The sequence below is a fragment of the Oryctolagus cuniculus genome, chromosome 12, assembly GCF_964237555.1.
Source record: "Oryctolagus cuniculus chromosome 12, mOryCun1.1, whole genome shotgun sequence".
Classification (NCBI taxonomy): domain Eukaryota; kingdom Metazoa; phylum Chordata; class Mammalia; order Lagomorpha; family Leporidae; genus Oryctolagus; species Oryctolagus cuniculus.
Window position 1 is genome coordinate 11464403 of NC_091443.1, and position 23074 is coordinate 11487476.

At 51.2% G+C, this 23074-nt stretch overlaps 1 protein-coding gene across 2 annotated transcripts in view; it reads left to right on the top strand.

The window, feature by feature from the left end:
• ENTREP2 (endosomal transmembrane epsin interactor 2) overlaps positions 1 to 23074 on the top strand; it is a 384377-nt gene that overhangs the window by 187646 nt on the left and 173657 nt on the right. Inside the window, exon 1 of one of the 2 annotated variants that reach the window (XM_070053529.1) lies at positions 21909 to 21970. The exons of the other annotated variant lie outside the window; for it this stretch is intronic. The gene's annotated coding sequence lies outside the window, so the exon portion shown is untranslated. Of the gene's footprint in view, positions 1 to 21908; positions 21971 to 23074 lie in introns of those variants that run through there. 2 annotated transcript variants of the gene reach the window in all.

Here is a 23074-nt window from a genome sequence, read left to right on the forward strand (position 1 = left end):
GGTTCTCCGGGACACCTTGTTGAGCTCTCCAACACATCTTGTCTCAGCAGTGGAGAGTAATTAGACCCAGACTGAAGCTGCTCCAGTCTACCCAAGAAATCTTTTTTTTTTTTAATGTTTATTTATTTATTTTCATCTACTTGAAGGTGGAGAAGCAGAGAGAAAGACATATTCCATTCCCTGGTTCACTTCCCAAATGTACACAAGAACTTTGCACCCAGAGCCTGGGACTCCATTCACTTCTCCCACGTGGGTGGGTAGCAAGGGCTCAAGTGCTTGGGCGTTCCTCACTGCCTCCTGGGACGCATTAGCAGGGGGCTGGAGTGGAAGCGGAGTAGCCAGGACTTGAGCCAGCACTCTGATCGAAGACATCCAACAGGCAGCTTAACCTGTGGCGCCACAATGCCGGCCCCCACCCAACAAACCCCAAGAGCAAGATCCAGAAGACTCAATCATATTCCAAGCCGTGTAAAGTATGTCCAAGAACCAAACTCACGAATGTTCATAGGAATAAGGAAGTGTTCAGCACCAGGTAGATAACGTTCGCCAAGCCGTGTCATCAGTAATTGCTAGGCGTGTGAGGAAGCCGGGAAATGTGGCCCAAGATGAGAAGAATCGATCAAATCCGAAGGGAGGCGTTTAGTGTAGCAGGTAAGGTGCCACACCCCAGCCGAGGACCCATCCGAGCGGCTCTTGCTGCTGACTCCACCTTCCAGCTAGGTGAACCCTGCAAGGCAATGCTGATGGTTCAGGTTCCTGCCACCCACATGGGAGGCCTGGGTTGCGTTCCTGGCTCCCAGCTTCACCCAGATCTAATTCTGGCTGTTGTAGGCATTTAGGGAGTCACCTGGTAGGTGGGTGTTCTCTTTCTCTGTCTCTCTGCCTCTCAAATAAATAAGTAACCTTCAAGCCTGAAAATCCATCGTCTTTATCACTTGACAGCGTATCTGGGAAGATCATTTTGATCTTACCTCATGGAGCTTCAAATCTCTTTGTTGTCTGAAAATAGGAACCCCCCCCCCCCTTTATTGAAGAGTTTTGTTTAAGAAGGGGGCCTGCCGCTCGTCATCATCTTGGAGTGTTTTGCTACAACAGCTTTTGCTGAATGGTTTTCTAGCTCGCAGGCAGAGTGTTGCTGGAGTGTAAGAAAAGATCCTTGCAGTTGAAAACATAAAACGGTGCCGCATCTCAAGAGAAGCAGGCACAGGAGAAGCCAGCCGCGACAGGCCGTGTGCTTCCATCTTTATGAAGTCTGGTGATGGAGACTGATCGGTGGTTGCCTGGCGCTGACGTGCTGGGGGGACGGGGGTCTTTGGAGGGGATGGAATAACTGGACCGTGCCAGTGTTCACCTGGCTATCGGCTGGATTCCTTGAACTATGCACTTAAAATGGGTGGCTTTTCTTTTATGTAAATTATACCTCAGTAAAGCCAGTAAAAGCCTCCCAGATTAAATGACATTAAATTTAATGACCTATAGCATTATTTACCTGCCAAAATAACATGGGTTTTGAGACAGTGGGTGATAGCAGAAGTCGACCAGCAACCCGTGTCAGTGGCTGGCTGATCATGGTTGTACCTCGGTAGCCCCAGGGATGCGGGTTTGAGGGTGAGTGCTGGGTTTCGCCGCAGACCTTCCGACTCCCAGGTTTGCCAGGTGGTGCTAGGGCCCTGGTTTCCGAGTCTTTAACACATAGAACCACCAGAGGTTCTGTTCTGGGGGTGAAGGTGTGGAAGGTTGGGAGCATGTTAGAGGCGCCTTAGACTAAGCACCCATCCCACCCTGCAGGTTTCCCCAGGAGGAAGCCAAGTCATAGTGGTCTTTGGCAATACTAAGAACTGCTGTGTATTTTTTCATAGTATCGTGGAAGCATGGTCCCACGGTGATGGGCTGAAGAAACGCAACCCCAGCCTGCAGTGGGCGAGTGGATAAGCAGGTGCACCCAGAGATGGGGACATGCGTCAGCACCAGAAGAAGTTGGCCGTCTAGCCCTGAAAGGGCCCAGGACACATAAATTGTGTGTTTCCAAGCCAAGGGTCCATGTGAAAAGGCTGTGTGACAGGAAACCCATGGGGCTGGTGAGATGACAAGTGTCTCCAGGACCGAAGGGCAGAGCGATGCACAGGCGGGGCCTGGAGAGGGTTGTAGGGCTGTGCAGCTGCTGGTGCAATGGTGGGCATTGCCAGCCACCGCTGCAGCCCAGCAGAACGCACAGCACGGTGGCGGGCCCTCCGAGTGTCCGAGCGGTAGCAGCTGGACTTCATCGGTTGTTAACACAGGTGCCGCTCTGGTGGGGAGGGTGGCAGAGGGGGAGGCTGTGCCCGTGGGGAGACAGGGAACCTTCTGTGCAGTGTTGTGTGAACAGGCCTCCACCCCCACCCCACTGTCACCAGGTGGCTCTGTCTCGGCCAGCTTCACTGAACCAGGGACTGAGGCCTGATATGAAGGCAGCCCATGGATTGATTTGTTTTTGAGGATTTCTTTGTTTGAAAGGCAAAGGGACAGGATGGAGGGAAGGAGGGAGGAACAGGGGGAGATAGCGTGAGAGAGCGCTTCCATCCGCTGGTTCATTTCCTAAATGGTGGCAAAATCCAGAGCTGAACCAGGCTGAAGCCAGGGGCCTGGAGCTCCACGTGAGTCTCCAATGTGGGTGGTGGAGACCCTGGTACTCGAGCCATCTCCTGCTGCTCTCCCAGGCACGTTAACAGGATTGGAAGCAGAGCAGCCAGGGCTGGAGCTGGTGCTGAGACAGGGGATGCCACACGCAGGCCCCTAGACGTGCTTTCAGGATGCACTGTTTCTGTGTAGTGACCAATGACAGGTAAAGTGCAGGATCTCTGTCTCCCACGTTTACCCAAAACACGTGTATGGTCCTGCGTTTCAGCTGGGCGAGAGAAGCCCTCGGAAGGAAAGGCTTTTACCGCAGGAGTTGAACGGAAGGAAGGAACTCACAGCGGAGATACCTTACGGCCGCATGTGACTTCCATAATTACCAGCGTGGATGTGAAACGCGTGTGCCAAGCCCTTTGCTCCTCTTAATGCTCCCGATTCCCAGGAGGCACCACTGCTGTCCTTGCACCCCGGGGGAGGATCCAGCCCAGGTGTGGCAGGTGGATGCCGGGCACGTTACCAGCCCGGGCAGACCAGCTCGGTGGGCTGTGCCGCTGCTCTCACTGCCTTACCCGAGACCTTGAAGTTGCACAGAAAACTTGCCTCGGCTTCCTAAGGCATACGTCTGCCTCCTTTGTGACTTAGACTAAGACTTAACACAGTATCAGAGTAAATGAAATTTGTTTCGTTCCAATCACTTCTTTTGTGATTTCAAGTCCACGCTGTTGAGTAGAGCAAGACATTTATATGTATTTTTTCCCAAAAAACAAGGGAGGTGCTTCTGTAGGTTCCCATTCCTCTCAGCAGGCCTTTGGGTGTTTATTTTTTTCTCAAGATTTTATTTTATTTATTTGAAAGAGTTACAGAGAGAGGGAGAGAAAGAGAGATCTTCCGTCTGCTGGTTCACTCCTCAGATGGCTGCAACGGCCAACGCTGGGCCAGGCTGAAGCCAGGAGCTTGGAGCTTCTTCCAGATCTCCCACGGTTGTGCGGGGGCCCTAACAATGGAACCGTCTTCCGCTGCTTTTCTCAGGCCATTAGCGGGGAGCTGGGTCCGATGTGGAGCAGCCAGGACAGGAACCAGCCCGTGTGGGATGCCGGCACTGCAGGCAGCGGCTTAACCCACCCGGCCACAACACTGGCCCCCGTTTGGATTTTTCTTAAGCTACAGGGAACGTTCTGGATCTCATAAACCCAAGCACATGGTGTTGGGAGCCAGGATAGTTGTCCTGCTCTCCTGGACGCCGGTCAGAATATTTCCAGTTGTTGGGAGCTCAGTCATCAGCACCATCGCTGGAGAAGTGGTAGCAGGCACCTGCCAGTTCCCACCAGGTTCAGAGAAGCCGGCATTATATGTTTATACTCAAGTATGAGTGACGATCCTTATCGTAGGCTCAGCTAAGTTGGAACCCTACAGGCAACTAATGAAGAAAAACAGCTGCAATTGTCTTTCCATTGGGTTGGATTCTGTTATTTTTGTTTTTGTCAACAGCAGTATTTAACATGCAAATACCAAGGCATTGAAAATGTATGATAAATGGACGTTAGCCTGGATTGGTAATTTTTAAATTTTTTTCCCTTCAGTACTCTGGTCATTTTTCAGTGTAAGAAAACTTAAAATCTTAGACTGCCTATATGCGCTTCTTTTCCAGAGTGTGTTTGCGTGTCTGACCTAACAGAAACGTCTCTTACCAGATCCATCAGAAACTCACCCGTCTCACCACAGAGTCGTTGTTTGGCCATCTTCCTTGGGAAGGAATTTATGAATCGCTTTAACCTTTAATGCAAGTGAGAGAAAGCCTGCGGGGCTTTCATTCAAAGCCGTGAACGAGCTCAAATATAACTTTAATCCGCTCCTCAAAAATATAGGTGAGGTAAAGGTTAATACATTTAACATGATGTATTCGGGGTCATTATTTATTCAGAGAATTCATTAGACCTCCACTGTGGGGGATTCTCACAGTCAGGATCGTGACCTCTTTGAAGAGACTGTATTTTGCTCGGTCACATTAAAGATGAAGCTTTCCTTTGTCAGATGTGGGAGAGGGGAAGGCGGTGGGTGGCACATTTGTTTATACAGGTCCTTACAACCGTGCAGAACTTGACCCTGCAAAGAAAGCCCCTTAAGGATCAAAAGCCCTAATCCTATTTATGAAAATAGACTAATCTGCTTCTCTTTGACTTTACTAATTGTATTAGGTATCAGCAGGGAAAGAGAGTTTAACCAGAAAATTGACACTAAAACAAACCAATTAAAGTGTCACGTAAGGAAACCACTCAAGACAAGTGACATTAAAAATGGCCATTTATACAATGCTCATGTTTATTAAAACCTGACAGAGATTTGTATTTGATTCAGTCAACTGAGTTTGAAGTGCAAACTCTTGCATTGATCTGACAGGTGCATCTTTAATTGAGAATGCCATAAAGCATCCTTTTTTTGCAAGAGACAATGAGCTTGAATAAGATTAAAGACAAGGTAGAGGAAGACACCCTGTAATCAAAATCATCATGAGTTAAAGGCGTTGTCCTGAGTTCACCTGGAACCACTGCAGTGGGTTTTTTCGCTGAGTGTTGCTTCTCCCCCACCTCCGTGGCCTGGCCCCTGGTTTGTTGCCCACTTCCTGCAAAGGGAGGACCCCTGAGGAGACCGGGCTGTGTTGGGGGCTCAGAGCCCCCCGGCTGTCTCTGGATGGAACCTGGGCTTTTCCCACAAGTGTCTGTCTGCGCCTCGAGGGGTTTACTTGTAACCTATGCCCATTGGTCGACGTGGCCACCAGGCGAGTTGTGTGTGGCTGGACTCCCAAGACCAGGATCCACTTCTCAGTTATGATAAACCCCTTAGTGTCCCCAGTTAGCGTCCCCAGCCGTGGCCTCTGCGGAATTTAAGGATGCTTCCAGAAGTGCACAGCTGCCCTAGCTGCTGTGTGGTTGCTTGCTGGCTGCTGGGCGTCGGCTGTGAGGAGCCCTGGGCTGGCCCCGCAGCATGTCTGGTAAGCAGGTGCTCATTCTCACGGTCCTGGACAAGCAAAGGACACGGTCGGCATATGGTGCACTCGCAGATACTCACACTGTCCAGGGAATGAGGCCGAGAACAGAAAGGTCTCTGCAGGTTCTACACAGTCTCAGTTACTGCTCTAAATATTTTCTGTCTGTAAGTGGTTGAGTCCCCAGGTTCAGGGATGGAGAAGAACCCGTGTCTAGAGGACGGGGGAGATAGCTGCATGTTAGAACGTAATAAATTGGGGCCGGCGCTGTGGTGTGGCAGGTAAAGCTGCACCTGCCATGCCGGTATCCCATACGGGTCTTGTTCAAGTCCCGGCTGCTCCACTTCCTATCCCGTTCCCTACTAATGGTCTGGGCATCAGAAGATGCCCATGTGGGAGACCCAGATGAAGCACCAGGCTCCTTGCTTCAGCCTGGCCAGGTGCTGACTGTTGTGGCCATCTAGGGAGTAAACCAGCTGGTGGAAGATCTCTCTGTCTCTCCATCTTTCCAACTCTGACTTTGAAATATTTTTTAAAAAGAACTTAATGAGAAATGAATTATGCTTATCATTATTGTTTGGAAAGATGAAAAGCTGATACCTGCCTAGTGCTTTGTGCACTGGTCCACACCTGCTCACCAAGACATGTTTTGTGGGGCTGGCACTGTGGCAAAGCAGGTAAAGCTGCCACCTGCGATGCCGACATCCTATACGGGCACCAGGTCATGTCCTGGCAGCTCCATTTCTGAACCAGCTCCCTGCTAATGTGCCTGGGAGAGCAACGGAGGGTGGCCGAAGTCCTTGGACCCCTGCACCCATGTGGGAGACCCAGAAGAAGCTCCTGGTTCCTGGCTTCAATTTGGCCCAGCCCTGGCTGGTGCTGCCATCTGGGGGGTGAACCAGAGGATGGGAGACCACTCTCTCTGTAACTCTGCCTTTCAAGAAAATAAATCTTTAAAGATAAAACGATGTGTATTTGCTGTCACTTTCAAAGGGGTTGTATGCTTGGCCATGGCTACGGATGGTGTAGGGACGCTCATGACGCCGCCCTCCCCCACGAGAAAGAGCACTGGGCGGCAGCTGCGGGGATACCCCCTTCCTTACGTCTTAAGTAGACTCTGGTGGGGAGAGGCAGCGCAAGCCTCGTACAGCTGCCACGTGTTGAGCCCCAGGAACACGCCCGCGTGCTTTGGCCGTGAGCCGGCTGTGCGTGTCTACGCATGCGCTATCTAGGGTCCCACATTCGGGGTTGGGGGGCTGGATGCCGGTCGACTGGCTCCTCTCAGCCCCTCCGGAAAGTAAACTTCATGTCTTTCCTAACTGGACTTTGGGTCGTTTCTGTGGGACTAATGAACAATACGTGGGCCCTCTTGTACCTCGGGCTCCTGGAGTGTGACAGGTGGGTAGGGAATGCGGTCTTGGGTGGTTTTCTGGTGTGCGTGGTTTTCATGTCCTCTCACTGCCCACAGGAGGGTGGAAGTGGGGCAGGACTGATCTGGACTGGATCTCCCAGTGAGGATGGGAATTGTCCTTCCTGGGAGACCGGAGGGTCGTGGGCAGGTGGATTCCAGAGGGGAATCCTCGCAGGCCAGAAACAATCCAGGACGCAGGAGAAGTGCGGGGTCTAAGAGCCCAGGAGTGAGCCCACGTGTGCAGACTCCAGGGAGAGAGAGACATGGTGGTGGGGGCGCCGCCTGGGTCCTGAACCTCTGCGGCTCCAGCCTCGGCTGCAGCGTCTCCCGTGTCCTGCACAGCCCAGCTGTTGGTGGACAGACTTCTCCCTCCCCAAGGGCCCACAGGGACACTTTTCACCCCCACACTGAAGACTGTCACCTGAGGCTATGAGAGAGAGCCAGCTGTCTGCTGGGGTGTAGCCGTGGGGTTCTCGGAGCTGTAGCCGGGAGGAGCCCTTGGCAGAGTGCAAAGAGCAGCAGCAGTGGCCCATCTGAGGCGTGCTTTGCTGTGTGCACAGTTTAATTCACTGCATTAGTGACGAGCCTTGCCAACTCTGTAGGCTTTTGTTCTGAAGGGTTTGTCAAAATTCATCTGTAACTCGCAGGAAACGAAGGGTCTTTCACTCCGTCTATTCTTGGCAAGAACTTTCCGGTGTCTACCTTGGACGTTTCGGCTTCCTCTCAAGTGCTTTCCGTTCCTAATGGACTTCCTTTGCCCTGGGGTCTTCGTGGTCTTCTAATAGAAGAAAAAGTCATTAAGAAAAAAAAATCTAATCTGCTGAGGTAGCTCTAATACAGGAGGAGCCCTAAATGAGGTGGCGTAGATTTAGCAAGCGTGTTCTTTCAGAGAGGCCATTACAGTTATAAAGATGTAACATTAGAAAAATTACTCCAGCTGTGAGCTATGTGGTGCGTCTGTGGCACAGTTAATTTTAAAAGTATTACCAGGCATACGGATCTTCCGTAAAATGCTGAACCATCCTCATTGAAAGTGAATTTAATATGCAGGTCTCAGGAAGTGTGTCTACTTATGCAGCTCTTAAAAATTGTACTTTATAGGCTATTAGTTATCTGGTTGTCTTTCAAACCTGCAGCCCCACTTAATGAAGTAGCTCTCGCCGGGCTTATCCTGGATCCCTGAATAATTTCGTGCTCTACAAGAAGTGGTGGTGATACTGCAGCATTCATATTTACCCTGGTGTTTGTGCCAGTTGAGTCAAATTTCTGTAGGTTTCTACCAAAATGCAAAACCTGTGATTACGGATGAAAAGAAGGTTCAGGGATTTCAAATTTGTCAGCTGTTTGACTCAGCAATTGACAGAAAAACTGAAACTGACGTGTTATCTAAGGACTCCTAGAAGTTTTAAAAAACAGGGACGTTGATTAATTGCAGAGTGACTTCTCTGAGGAAGGAGAGTTTGCCTTATATCCTGTGCTACCAAAAGAGAACTTTACACTTAGATATTTCTGAGAATGTCTTGACCTTTTTTGACCCTTTGCTCTTCTGGGAAGATTTACGATTGGCTTGTCAGATTCCATGGAAAAATCCCTGCTGGGATTTTAAGTGGAATTGTCTTGTGTGTCATTTTAGAGAGAATTAACGTCTTTGTGATATTAAGTGAACTTCACCACAAATTCTTGGCCAAGTATACCTTTGTTTTTTGAAAGGCAGAGTTAGGGTGCGGGAGATAGATCTCCATCCTCTGGTTCACTTCCATGCTATTCACTTCATGCTATGGCCAAAGCCAGGAAGACGCCCACGTGGGCGACAGGAACCCGGTTAGTTGAGCCACCAGTGTAGCTTCCCAGGGTCTGATTTAGCAGGAAGCTGGATGCTGGCATCAAACCCAAATGCTCGGACAGAAGACACAAGCATCTTGATGGCTAGGATAAACGCTGCCCCCTTGTATATGTTCTGGTGTTTTCAATCCATAAGAACTTGTTTTTAACTTATGTGTCAGTGATACCTTTTGAAAAGTGTGTTTAATTTCTGGGCCATTTATTCTTCACTCTTAAAGTGTCCTCAATCCTACACGTATCAAATTTCCAAATACAGAGAGAGAATGCTTCTGCTCTTCACAGAGAACAAGGTGCATTTTGTCAAGTGTTGATGTGATGAGTTTCAAGATCAGTAAGTCCCCAGGTGACTGCCATAACGATTGAAAGAGAAGGTTCTGTCAGGAATTATGGCCCCAGAGAGGTCTAATTTACAGTCCTCTCCTTGTAGTAAGATGAGGAGTCCACGTGACTTGCCCCAACGTCTAAACCCCCTTCACAGTTCCGTCTTACACATACAGAATCTCCCTTTGTGGGGACCCCCGTCGACCCTGGCAGGTTCACCTCCCCTCGGCTGCTTGTGGAGTGAGTTCGGCTGTCTTGCAGTCTGAATTTTTGTTCGTCTCTCTGGAGTAGGTAGAGGGTGATGCGTGTTTCCCACCACGTAGAAATGAAAGTAGCCATCTGTTCCTTTCAACGTAAGAGCAGTTTGGTTGGGATCCGAATCCTTGAGCAATCGGTTTTTCTGGCATTAGTCATTAAGCCGAGAGTCCTGAAGCTGGCGTACGTCTCATTCCATAATGAGAACAGAATGACTTGTTCTGGGTTCTTTGGAAACATGTATTATTGATGACTTAAATCTCTGATTCAGATCCTGCAAGTGTGAGATTTTTTTTTTTTTTTCCTGTCTATTTGCGTTTATCTGTCCTTTTTGGCATTCTCATGGGTGCTCCTCAAGTTTATCTTCATGGGTTTTTAAGCTTTTTTTTCTAAGCCATGGAAGGAGGCTTAAAAACTCAAATGATTGCACAGAAACAGTTTAGCAAAGGATCAACGGGGCTGTCTCTGTCCTGGGGAAGCCTGGGGCTGTACCCGTTCTGTGTCTTTCAGGGTCCACAGGAAACCCCTGGCCATCCAGTTAGGTAATGAAGAGTTGAGTGAGGAGACTGTTGGCAAAGGGGGGCAGAGGGTAAGGGGAACCAGCTGAGATCGTAGATTCCCGGGCTAACAGAGGCTGAGCGCTCCTGGGTCCCTGGGGAGCAGGGGTGCCCTGGAACCCACTGAACTCCGAGGACAGGAGGTGGCCTTTGGTAGACCAGTGCAGGTGCCGGAGGGGGGGGGGAGGACTACAGCAGGTCCCAGCTCCCCACCCCTCTTCCCTCGGTGCCTCCCGTGTCTGAGCACAGTGGAGAACAGGGGAGCCCAGTTCCCATGAGATTCACCTCCAGATGACAGCAGCAGGGGTGCGCGGTGGGTCTGGAGGGCAGAGAGAGCTGGAAAAATAGGAAAAATGCAGCAGATGCTTAAGGCTGTCTTGGTTTTCCTTGTGGTATCTGGCAGTGCAGACCTTAACTGGGCTGGGTCTCCTTTTTCCTCCTAACTTGGTGTTTCCTTGTGGACTCCAGCTATGCTCACCTCTTCCTTCTCTGTCACTGCAGTCTGCTTGTGTTCTATAGAGCCCACGTCTCTCTACTGTCGGGAGACTCGGTCGGTTTCCAAGAACTTCTCCTGGTTTCATCACAGTATCTGTGTTCCCAGGAGCTCCCTGCCACTGTGTCTGGAATATGCTCCCCTTCTCTGGGCATGCAAAGGTCTTCTGGAAGCTGTGTGTGTGGGTGTGTGCCTACGTGCACCTTTGTAGATACTTATGAAAGGGAGGTGTATCAGTCCAGAGACAGACTCTCGGGACGTGCATAGAGGTAGGAAGTGAGAGTACTTAATGGAAATTGACTCAGGAGGTAATGGAAGCTGAGAAATCTCGTAGCAAAGCCAGCAGGATGGGTTAGTCTGATTCTGAAGGCTGGACAGTGGAGGGCAGGGGAGGCTGCTGTCGTTCCCAGACTTGACAGACCCTAGATCTAGAACCTTCTAAGTGAGATAACCACACCTGGAGCTGCATAGTGCATAGGCTTGTGTGTGGCAGGCACTGTCTGTGTTAGCTTGCTGCGCGTGCATATACTCAACACACACACATGCATACACAGATAGCATGTATGTGCAGTAACACATGCATACACGTGGGCATACTTGTACCACATACTGCACACATGTGCATACACGTGCATACATGTGTGATAGCATGTATGTGCAGTAACACATGCATACACGTGGGCATACTTGTACCACATGTACCACATGCTGCACACACGTGCACCTGCATGTACTCATATGTGCACATGTGCTTGTACACCATACACAAGCATACACGGTTATGCATACAACTACCTATACCTGCATTGGTAAGCAAGCGGCCTGCCCAGGTGGACCGTCGGGCCCTTACATTCTTCGCACACTCTCCGAGCTCACATCCCCCGTTCAGGGACCCTTCGTGGCCCGTTTTCTGTGCCCTTTTTTCTGAAGCACACACATTATCAACTACACCAGTCCATTTGGGACTAGAGAGAGAATCAATTTTGGTCACCAAGGAGAGGACATATTACCATTTGGTGCAATGAGGAGAGTAAATTATTTAACGTTTTTAAACATTTTTGAAAAAAGCCTACTGCAATCCAGGGGAGTGTTTTTTTTTTTCTATGAAAGGAAATGGACATTTTATTCCAGATATGCATATGCGATAATGAATACTCTAATTTACCTGCCGTCTCCATGCAAATTCCAAGTCGCTACACAGAAGGAAATCTGTGGGTTCAACCCAGCTGAAAGCGGAGATAGAATTCAAATATTTTGACCCGTGGAACCTGAGCTGCTGTCAGATGATGGGGCTGAGTAACATCAGGTGATGATAAACACATGAGCTGAACCAGGGGAACAGGGAAATGCCAAATACGTACCCAAAGGGCAGTTGCCAAGCAGACAGGAAGAGAAAAAGCTGAGAAAGGGGGCCCCAGCAGGAGTGCCCATGAGGCTGGCCGCAGTGCCCAGCGGTGACAGTGCAGGAGGCACGTGGAGGGACAGCCTCCCTTGGCCAAGTGATGACTGCGTGGGTGAACCTGTCAGATGACGGATGAGCCCGTGATACGCAGTGGACAGGTGACAGGAGGCTCCAGGGAGAAGCTGGGCAAGGCGGCAGGGGAGGGAGACCAGAGAACTTCCAGATGTGAGGTCGGAGGGGGGGAGAAAGCGCGTGGCAGACCCCAGCTCCCAGTCTGCTTTGGCAACCGTGGGGAGCAGAAGGAAACTTGAAGTCAGAACTTGGACTCCTCCAGTGACGTGCTTCTGGCTGAGGACTCATGTCGCATGCCTGGCTCTCGCTGGTTCTCATCCGGTCTTGTTTCCATCTGAAGTGGGGGTCCTCAGCACCCATTCACGAAATACATCGCACGTGACATAGTTAGGACGTGACCTGGCACACAGTAAGGAACCCAGAAACTACTGTTAGTTGATGTTGCTGACATAGCCTTCTCGGGTTAAATTCTTCATTGCCCTCTCCTTCTTGGTGTATAAACTTTTTATTTTTTAGAAGATTTGTTTATTTGAGAGACAGAGGCAGAGAGAGGTCTTTCATCTGCTGGTTCACTCCCCAATCTGGCCACAGTCGCCAGAGCTGCGCTGATCTAAAGCAAGGAGCCAGGAGCTTCTTCCAGGTCTTCCATGTGGGTGGAGGGGCTCAAGGACTTGGGCCATCTTCCACTGCTTTCCCAGGTCATAGCAGAGAGCTGGATTGGAAGAGGAGCAGCCGGGACTGGAACTGGTGCCCACATGGGATGCCGGCACTGCAGGCGGTGGCATTACCTGCTGTACCACAGTGCCGGCCCCTACGTGTAAGCTTTTGTCTGGTACCTGCTTCATCATGTGGGTCATCCTAAGCTGTCACATGTGTTGAAAGAATGAAGCACTGATCACTTCTGCTGCAATTGGAGGGTCCCCACCAGACTCACGCTGACGCTCAACCCCTGGTGTGAGATACCAAGAGGTGGGGCTGTGAGAGGTAATGAAGTGGTGAGGTCTCTGCCCGCGTGAATGAACTCGCGGGTTATCTGAGAACAGGTCTGTTAGAAAAGCTGGTTGGGGTTGGATCTCCTGTGTGAATCCCTGTCCCCGTGGGTGTCCTGCACCTGCTGTGGATTCCCCAGGTGGCCCTCACCAGCAGGAAGGCCCCCCTGGGATGCAGCACTTGGCATGCACCTGCCACCCCCACAGTAACCCTGTATACTTTGTAAGCCGCCCAGTCTGCAGTACTCAGTGGCAGCAATAGAAGGTGGGCTAGCACGGTTCCCTGGTCCGAGTACTGGTGAGCATTGCAAGCTTTGAGGACAGCTCCTGGGTGGTGGTGGTGGTTTTGTTTTTGCAGCTTTCAGAATCTGTTCTCAAACTTCACAAAGATAAACTTTAATTCCTATTTGTGATTGTTTAAGTGCAGAAATCCACGAAGAACAAAAAGTAAGAAATTGGAAATCCAAGAAACAATAGACAATCAAAAACCCAAAACGTTCTTTGAGAAGAGTTGTAGGCATACAATTCTGTATTATTGATTAAAAACAGAGGAAACATGAATAATAAAGGAGAAAGGAACAGAACGACATACGAAGTTGTAGGCCTAATTAGGAATCTCATGCCAATATGCAAAAACTTAGATGTAACGATGCGTTTTCATACAGCTATAAAGAACCAAAATTGGCATAAGAAATAGACGACTCCAATGGAGCAATAGGCTTTAAAGAACTTGAATTTGAGCCCGGATCTCCCTGTCCCCTGACAGATGCCAAGCTGAGATCATGTCACAGGTGCATGTTAGCAGGCTTTTGAAGAAACAGTTACCAGAAATAGTTGTCTAACTTATAGCTTGGTTGGTAGTGTTTGTGTGTAGTAATGTGGGGAGTGCTTTTGGAGAGTTGTCCTGTCAGGTGTGAGATGGTTTGCAGTGTGCAGGAAAAATGGAGTGGGGTTCCTGTTTATCATAGGGTAGTGTTTATCATAGGGTAGTATGCTGTCTCCACCCCCTCTGCTGCCCTGCCTTTCACAAATTAGTTGTGTCGTTGTCATCCCTAAGTTTTTCATACTGCAGGAAGCTAAAAGACTGCCTTCTTCCTATTTCTGGCAGCTTGGGGATGTTTCCAATTTGTGTTATCATTTACATTGTTAGTTTACATTCTGGTTTGCCAATAGGCCGTGTAAATAAGTCCCATGCATGAAATGCAGAATGCCAAAATTCATTTATTCATGATTGATGCCAATCTGTATGCAGTGTAGCTGTACACTTTCCTGATTAAAGTGTTCTGCTTGTTCCAGTAGATATGCTAACAATCTCGATTGTGCATTCTGACTTTGGATTTCATGACTGTATGGAAATAAAACAGTCTTTTCATTTCCTTCCTTTTAATATGGAGGTATTTAAGATTTTGATTTTTGGCAAGGGGAAGAAGCACATACGTTTCCTGGTGAGAGCAGGTTTTGCCAGGCAGAGGGAGGGGGGTGCTCAGCTGTGAGTCTGATTAGCTTTCCGGAAGGTCCGAGAAGGCAGATTCTCGGTAAAGATAGCAGCCCGGGTCTGCTGGCCAGCTGTGCACGTGGCATTGAGCTGCCCTGTCTGCCGTGCCTGGTCACACCGCGTGGGCCCTGCTTCTCCAAGCTGACTTCCTGTTGACCACAAGTGAAGATGCTGAGATGTTTGAGCGGGGGAGACTCTCAAATGGGATCCAAGATGCCGAGTGACTCTCATTGGTCACTGTTAAATTGTTAGAGCAGAATCCAGGGGTTGGGTCACAGTTACATGGAAGGAAAGAAATTGACTTCTGGGTTCATTTATGACCTTGAACCTGTACGGGAGGCACATTCCTGCCTGGTGCTGAACTTGCATGAGATGGCTGTACTCCTATGAGACTGCGTGGCTGGAAACGCGCTCCAGAGAATTCTCCCTCGGGTGACCTCTTGGCCATTTGCCTGCTGGGGCTGATTTTTGGCAGAGTACAATCAAGGCTCATAACCCTGTTTCCACTGAGTTACTTCCATGAGCCGCTAGGATCCTTGCAAGGCTTGTGACGCCTTTGGGGGCTGTGTCACGCTCGTTGACTTGCACACGCTGAGCCGTCTGGCTTCGTGCCTGGGGTGACTCACGGTTGATCATGGCGAATGATCTTTCTAACATGCTGTTGGATTTGGTTTCCTTTGTTGATTTTTTGCATCTGTGTTCATCGGGGATGTCGGCCTGTGGGTATTTGTGTGGTGTGCTTTTCTGGTCTGGGTATCAGAGCGACGCTGGCCTCAGAGTTCAAACTTACTGCTTTAGGGGAATTCACTTTTCTTTAATTTTTAGAATAGTTTGGGAGGAAGTGCCCCGTGCTGCCGGACTTGTAATGTGCAGTAGATTGGGGCATTCCGTGACGTTAATGCTTGTGATGAGTTTTTCAACTTACGCTGGGTTTGTTAAGGTGTAACCCCGCCACGAATCGGGGAACATCTCTATAAGACAAGCAATCTTTCCCTCTTTAAAAGATGAGAACAAGGAAGAACCCCTTCAGGCTCTCTAAACAGGTATTTCAAGGACCTAGCAGATGGCTGTGTGTGAGGCCGTTCTGCAGTGAACCAAGACTCTTCCCTGGGCCATCAATAACTAGTTGTGGGCCAACTTGGAAGCAAGTCAGCAGTTGTCCTAACTCTTCAATCTGGGCCTTAAACTCTAGTCTCTGCCCACGCGAGCCAGAGAAGATTCGACTTGGTCCCAGCGCTCGCCGACGCCTGGCTGCTCCCTTTGGAATTTGGCCTTAGCTTTAGTTTATGGCCAAGAATCTTCAAGGTGAATCATTGAAAAATGGAGGCATTTTCTGAAGTTTACATTATCTTTTTTTTTTAAGGTCACTAAATAATGTCTCTGTAAATCTTGGCCTCCACAGAGGATCGTAAACTTAACTGAAGATGATGAAAAAGTAAAATACTGAATCTGGAAGTTGGGAGAAAGGGGACCATTCCATAGAAGAACCGAGTTTTGCAAATGCAAAGGTTTGACCTCAATGGGCTCAATTGAAGGAGAAAATGCGAACCAGCCAGTGTGACTTCCTGGTAATCCAGAGTCCACCCACTGACCACTGGCTACACCGCTGCCTTACCTGTTGCCATCATGGGAGTGGGGAGGCCTGGACATCTTAGACACATGCATTTTGTGCCAGGTCCCCTGCCATAGGCGACAGAAACCAGACTGGATCTTGGCCCTGTTACTGGTCACAGAGGGGAGGGCGGTTGCCGGAGCCAGTCTCATGGGTTCTTTGCCTCGGCTTAGCGTAGAAATGAAAAGCTGGGAAACAGTTCGCAAAGAGGCAGAAACTTGTATTTGATTGGCAGGAGACAGAGAAAGCCTCTGGTCCTAGAGGAGCCCAGGCGGACTGTCCGAGCGGGACACTGGCTTTGAGGGAGAGCCCTGGGTTTTGAAGGCATTAGTATCTGCATTGGGTCATCCTATTGGGTTTCACATATCTATGTTGACTGGCTTGGGGCTCATGGACATAGCGGGGTTCTCCTGGAGGCTGTCCGTCTCAGAGGCTCAGCGCCCCTGCCCTGCTAGTTCTGGGTGAAAGATTGCAGCCACCCTGGAGGTGTGGTTTAAAGCCGTAAGGTTGCACAAGGTAGCCAGGACCTCCTGGAGCCAGTCTGACTCCCCAGGGGCTCAGCCCCTTCCCCTGCCGGCTCTGAGTGAAAGAGTCCCCCACGCTAAAGCGGTGATTGAAGGGTGCAAGGTCACACCTGCAACACAAGAAGCTGTTAGTGGGGAAGATGCCAGTCGGCCTGGAGACGGGCTTTCCAGCCACGGCCAACAGCCTGTTTGTAAAGGACGTTGTACCTGTGTCTGAGGGGCCCACAGGCTCCCGGCCCCAGGCCCCAGGCCCCGTCACAAGAAACACGGGAGCCTGCCAGTGGCGTTGCTCAAGCCTGCGCGCTCAGGGTGTCCCCAGGCGCTGGTGACTCCATTTCCCACTGACTTCTTTCCTGGGCTCCTGTCCCAGGAGTTGGTGTCCTTGGCTTCCGGCTTCTTCCTGCCTTTGCCGGCTGTGCCAGTCTTTCTTTCTCTTTGCTGGGAGCCTGCAAAGTTGCCGTGGTGGCATTCACCGTGCAGCGCGGGTTCCGCCTTCCACACGCATGCTCCAGAGCGCTTCTGCCCACGCTGGCACCTTGGCTGTGCCGCCTACCAGCAGAGAACTTGGAAAGGTGTTTACTTCCTCTGTGTCACCGGTTGCCTGCTGGGAGGATGTGGACAGCCACAGTGATGTGTGGGGTTGTCATGACAACTCAAACAGCCCATAGTAAGGTGCTTGGATCGAGTCTGGCAGGTTATAAGTGCCAGCTGTTGTCATGACTTGGCCTCCCTGGGGCGTGCACCTGCTGGACAGAGTCCCTGTAAACTCTCGGTACCATCTAGACTCCAAAGGGCTCTGCACTGGCACTGTTTGTCTTGGACTCTGCCTTTGAGGTGACCTACAAGGAAGCAGGAAGGGGGAACAGGAGGATGAATTCCTAGGGGACGTGGGCAGAGCTGCTGGGCTGCCTTGGATGGGTCGCATGGGGGTACATAGAATGTTCCAGAATGTCCCCGGCAGGGGGCAAGTCGGGCTTTGTGTGCTGGCGCTCGTTCCTCTGCTGGTTAAGAGCTGTGGCTGGGGTGTTTATCCCACTGTGGCTTCCACAGGTGGAAGGCCCTTGGAGGGGAAAGCAGAGACGTGGAGTGGAGCTGAGAGGGGATCTGGCTGCCCCCTCCCGGGCTCCTCTCCAGCCTGCTCCACTGAGGGCCTCGCATGGTGGAACCTCGAGCAGAGGTCCCCAAGGCCTAAGGCATGAGGGGTTCCGGAACGTTCAATCAGTCCAGCTGGCAGGTGCCCGGGTACAGTCTGTCAGGAGCCAGCGTGTACCGTTCCCTCGCTACACTCGCGCCCTTGTAACCCCAGCAGGCGTGGTTAACCGTGATTTCACTGCAGTCCTTTAGGTGGACCCGTCCTGTCCCCGTGTTACGTAGGGGAAAGCAGGCTTGCAAAGTGGAACAGCAGGCCCCAAGCTCTCTGAGGGGTGGAGCTGGGATTCACACCCTGGGCCACCTCTCCAGAGAGGAACCCCAGTCCTGGCTCTGAGGGCTCCTGGTAGGACGAGGCCCTCCCCCATTGTGGACAGATCTGCTTAATCCGGTATACGTAGAGGAGGTATCAGTCATGCCTTCAAAAGGGGTCACGGGGCCAGGCATCGGGCCTGGGGTGGGCTGAGTTGCCTGGGTGCTGTGCCTGCGTTCTGCACCTGGCTCTGGCTCCACACGGATGCAGCACTGATGGGTCGAATAGTCGGGTTCCTGCCACTCTTGTCAGGGGCTTGGACTGAACTTCGGGCTCTCATCGTTGGTCCCAGCCCAGACCCGTACATTGTGGGCATTTAGGGAGGTGAACCAGGGAATGGGGGGTTGCTGTTTCTTTTTTGTCTCAAATTTTTTAAAACTTATTCTCACTTCTTTATTTTCCTAAAGGAAACGTGGTTTAATACTCCCAGATTGTTTTCTTTCTTAGAAAAAAGACTGTAGCTAAGTTTTCCCTGTGGAGATCTTTCCAAATATGAAAGGGCTTCCCCATCTTTATCAGCTCACACAATATTTTTTACAACTACAAATTTTGATAAATTTGACCACATTAAAATGAGAAGTTTTGCATGGCTTCATGAATAAACAAAACATGGTTTCTTAAAACAAGCAAACTCAAGGAAAATAAAAATATTTCCAACTCGGATCACAAACACTTCCACCTCCTAGAAGCTTACAAGAAAGGGACCTACAAATATGAAAAGAAAAATCCGTATGGACCAAGCTCGCAGAGCAAGATGTGAATTGTCTCCAGCACATGAATACGTGGTAAACCTCGTGGTGAGAAATTCTGATTAAAGCAATACGGCGATGCCGTGTCTCACCTGTCAGATGGGTTGCAACCCCACCAGCTGGTCAGGAGGCTGTGGGGAATAGACCATCTCCTGCACTAACAGGGGTGGAGGTGGTACAGCCCCCAGGAGGACAGTTCGGCAAAATTGAAACAGCAGTCGGTTAATGCACACGCGGATGTGGGGTCCCAGCTGTGGGACTTGCTGCAGGTAAGCGTGTGCACCGTGGAAGCCAGCCCTCCTCGCATCTGCGTGGGCGGACACCCAGTTGTTAAACTATGGCCCCTGCATGGTGGAAACCCTATGCCTGTCTCTCTTTCATGAGGGCCTCAAAGATGATAAAACCAAGGTGCCTGGGATGCACCTGCACGCCCAGCCCGGCCTTGAGGGTTGCCATCCATTCATTCCTGGCTGTCCTCACAGAGAGGGTTGTTAGCACCACCATCCCCATCACTGCCCTAACCGACGCAGCACCCAGGCTCCTCCCGCAAATTCTAGTTTGGAAAGTCATAAACCAATCAGTGCTGAAGGCAACAGTTCTCATCTTGTGTCTGCATCTGACGGTGGAGGAGAGGCTGTGGCCGGTGGCATCAGGTAGTCCCCGAGGGGCTGAGCCTCACATGGGGTGGTGCCTTTGCTGTCAAGGTCAGATTTCGGGGACTGGTGGGGCTGCGTTTTACATAAGCAGCGTATCAGAGGGGCGTTCTCCTGTGTTAATGAGTGGCTGTGTACTGAGATCATACGCCTGACGGTGACAGGTTTTTTTGTGTCTGGAAATCTTCCTAATTCCACATCTGTCTCTGCAAGTCAAAAGATGTAATTTATCTTGAAGCTCTGCATAAATTGGGGCACCGCTGGGTGCCACTGCCGTTGTCATTAAAACATTATTTGGGAAATTAAATCTGTATTTAGTTCAGATCTGATGATTGAAATGTTACTGTGACAGATGGCAGAAGACGGGTGGAGCATTTCCAGTGTGTGCAGTCCCTGCGTGTTCTCTCTTCAGAGCTCAGCCCTGCCTCCAGCCCTGCGTGCTTGGCCCAGCGGGGCGCGCGCCCTTGGTGGGCTGTCCACCACGCCCACCCTGTCCCCGTGAAGGCCTAGCTACTCCTCCATCTGCTCCCCCACCCTTACAGCCCGTTCTTCCTGGAGTTCCTTTCCCCATTTGTCATCACCCTGAGAACTTCTCAGGACACCTGGTCCCTAAGAGTTGGATGTTCCCTGCACCCCTGGGTTGAAGGGTGGGTGCTTGCGACTTGTTGGACTTGCTCAGAAGTGCACCTCCAGGAACTCTGGTTTCTGCTGGTGGTGAACTCGGGAGAGAGCTGGTGGGTTAGGAACTGGCCCGTTCCTGCTGTGGAGGTTGGCAGTGCCCTCGTGGGCAGTGGGAACATAGACCTCTCTGCCCAGCCCACATGTTCCAGTGGCCCCCCGTGCGGAGGACCTGACCCAGCATGGACTCAGAACTCTGTTGCTAAAGACTGGAAATGAGTGGGGGTGATGTTTGCTGGGAACCGGTAGTTCCCATGGTGATCTAATTTTATACATACACTCTGCTGCTCACCGTTGTTTTGTTTGGAAGATGGTATGTTAAGAAAATGTATTTTGCCATTGAAGAGGCATTTTTGGTTAAAAGAATACCAGTTATGGGGCTGGCATTGTGGCACAGTGGGTTAAGCTGCCATCTGACACTAGCATCCCATATGGGCGCCGGTTCCACTCCTGGCTGTTCCATTTCTGATACAACTCCCTGCTAATGTGCCTGGGAAAGCAGCCGAGCATAGCCCAAGTCCCTGGGTCCCTGCACCCACGTGGGAGACCCAGAGGAAGCTCTGGGCTTGGGCCTGGCCCAGCCCGGGTTGGCCATTTGGAGAGTTTAGTAGTGGATGGGAAATATTTCACTCTGTCATTCTGACTTTCAAATAAGTAAACCTACTCCTCAGCCTTGGAACGTATTGAAGAAATGTGGAGGCTGTACACAGGCCTGGCTGGGCTGCCTGCCAGGCCCGGCTGTGAGCAGCCATGGAAGCAGTGGACGGCAGAGGAGACAGAGGGGCCAGTGACCTATGAGACGATGCCCCCTCTCCTCACCCCTGTCTCTAGGACCATCCCTGCGTTATGCTGTCTGCCTGAGCTACAGGCTGGCACCTGCACTGGGAGCTGCCCCTCCGCACACAGTCAACCCTCTACTGTGTAGACTGAAAGGAGTAGATGCACCTGCACACCGCTGTCTCTGAACAGCCCGTTGCTGTTGCTTTGGTGCTGTTTTGCCCACACCCGCCATGCCACCTCCTTCCCTGGGGGTCTGGGGCTGCATTTGGTTCTGTGGCACCTGCTCTGAGCAGGCATTTGGTGCTTCACGTCCACATGGTCAGCCCTGCATGTCTGCGGGTTCCACGTCTACAACTGAACCAACCGCGTAGACAATGGTAAAACCAAAAAGAGAACAAAGCCTTGCCCTTGTGCTGAACATATGACATTTTCTTAAAAAATCTTGCTTATTTGAAAGAGATCAAGAGATCAATCTGTCTTCCATCTGCTGATTCATCTCTGAAGGCTGCAACAGCTCGTTCTTGGCCAGGCTAAAACCAGGAGCCTGGAACGTCGTCTGGATTTCCCACGTGCATTGCAGGCCCTAAGCATGTGGGCCATCTTCCACACCGTTCCCCAGTGCGTTCGCTGGGAGCTGGATTGGAAGCAGAGAAGCTGGGACACGAACTGCCACTCGGATGTGGATGCCAGTGTTGCAATCGGGGACTTACCCTGCTGTGCGTAGCATTTAGGTTGCGCTGGCTGTGATAGGTCACCTAGAGATGAAAGTGTGTAGGCGGGTGGGTGTAGATTCTTTGCAAATACTGTGCTGTTTTACAATGCCAAGGGTTTTGGTATCCTTGGGGGGTTCTGGGAGCCGGCCTCCCCCCGCCCCCGCCCCTGACTCGGAGGAACAACTGTGTGCATCATGTGTGCGTGCATGGGAGTCTTCAAGGCTTCATGGAACATGCATGTCACATAACAGCTTGGATTTCAGAACATCCGTGGCAGAATAAAGGTGCCCTTTAATTCCATGTCTTCTAGAACTTTCTGGAGTACCTTTGTATCCAGATGCACGCCTTAAATAACCCTTCAGAAAGGTAGGTGTTGCCTTCCTCATGTGACAGGGAACATGACCCTCGGAGAACTTGAATGATCTGATCAGGGGCCGTGCACCTGGAGGGCTCCTGGGAATCCTGGCTCTCCCCCGACGGCTGTGGGGGTCAGAGGGAAACCCCTCCCCCTCTCTCTGCCTCAGCTTCCTGCGACATGGGACTGGTGCCTCGGGGGCCGTGGTGAAAACCGACTGTGGCCGTGTGCTCAGCCGGGACCTCGGCGAGGGCTGATTGGGATCCCTGTGCCTTTAACTTGTTTCCCTTGGGGTTGGTCTCAAACCCGGGGTGTTCAGCTGCGGGAAAGTGGACCCTGTCTTTGTGGATCACACGTTCCAGGGATCTTGCTCTGTACTTCATGCTCCTGTCCTGTAAATTCTTAGAGTAAATACAGAGCTTTGATGTAGTTGGTCCAGCTGTGGGGAAGGTACACAGAAAAGAGCTGGCCGCTCGCCCTGCCTCGGCCCCCCTCCGGAGCTGGGCAGAGGTGGCCGTGAGTCTTGGTTTCTGATCCCGTCCTCGATGGATCTGCACGGCAGGCTTTAGCGTTCCCCTTCTGCCTAGCGCCTGTGCCCTCCTCCAGGCGTGAGTGAGGGCGCTGCCGTTTGCTGTGTAATCCGCTGCGTTGAAGGCTACAGAATGTTTATAGACTCTAGTTAGTTTTCCTAGCTGAGGGTAGTGCTAAAAATATTTTCCCTAACAACAATGGAACTGAGGCTAACTTTACAGCACACAAGCAGACAACCTCGGACCTGAACGTTCTGGCCGATTTGCACAGGGTCTGGGGAAGAGATGTGCAGAACGCCCACAGCCTGCCCAGAGTGGAGCCACGAGGAGGGACCTGGGCGTTGGTGGGGGGCGGGGACTTGCGGATGGCACCACGCAGACCTGTTTCTCGCTTGCCCTGGCCTCTGGTGGGCCTGGATTTGACTGCTCTGTCAGGACCCAGCCTATGGATCTACGAGGGCAGCCTCTCGCTTCTGCAGACCCGGGGATGGCGCAGGCTTGAAGGGCGGCTTCCAGGAGGCCACGCGGGTGCTCCCGCGAGAACCGTGAGGCACTTGCAGGTGTAGGCAGAGCCAGGCCGCCACT